Source organism: Charadrius vociferus, unplaced genomic scaffold (assembly GCF_000708025.1).
Source record: "Charadrius vociferus isolate BGI_N301 unplaced genomic scaffold, ASM70802v2 scaffold65, whole genome shotgun sequence".
NCBI lineage: Eukaryota > Metazoa > Chordata > Aves > Charadriiformes > Charadriidae > Charadrius > Charadrius vociferus.
Window position 1 is genome coordinate 5731425 of NW_009649293.1, and position 914 is coordinate 5732338.

The following is a 914-nucleotide window of genomic DNA, read 5'->3' on the forward strand; positions in this document are numbered from 1 at the left end:
GGGCTTCTCTCGGGGGTCCCGCCGCCCTGGTCTCTGCGGGCGGGAGCGGCCCGTCAGCCGGGGCCGGGCGGCGCGGGGCCTGCCTGTGCGGGCCGAGGTGAAGGGCGATGCCCGGGGAACGGGAGGCCGTCCGTCAGCGTTACCGGGGCTTTTTGGGAGGGGGTGAGCTGACGGTTGCCATCGGCCGTCTCAAGAATGAAGAGGAAAAGTGTGGGAAAAGCGGCCCCGGGAGCGGAGAGGCAGTTGGAGAGATTTTTTTAATTTGAACAGCCCGTTAGTGCTTGGGAATTAAAGTGGGTGGCAGCGAATACATTGCCCTCGAGATTTTTCTCTTGTCTTTGTGTGTCATGTTGGATTTGTCAAGGATGAGAAGAAGAGAATTAAGAACCTGCTGTTCCAGAAACTGTATGAGCCAAATTAGCACGCATTTGAGCCCGCGGAGCAGGGGACTGGGGGCAGACAGCCGAGTGATTCTAGATCCACTTCATAGAAGAAGGGCAGTCTACAATGAATATGTTTACACCATAGAGCAACCAGTCTGTGATACTGACACCAAGTGAGTGTTGGGAACATGCACCGTATCTGCCCAAGTGATGCTTTTCCAAATGCCTGGTTCTGATGCATACTTGGCGCTGAATTGTACAGAAGATGAGGCCAGGGAGTGAATCCATCAGCCTCACTTTTTGAAAACAGCATTAAATCCGTTGAGTATAAAATTTGTTATTGTCTTGCAGCACCTGCTTTGTGGTCGTAGGTTTCATTTTCAGTGATCTTTGAGGGATAGAACAGAAATGCTGTAGTGGTGAGCATATTTGCGTTAAGAAAATTTCATAACAGTACCGCTTACTATTCCTGATGTGAACACAAAAATAATCGTTAATTTTCTATGGATTAGGATAAGTTTAATTGGCTTT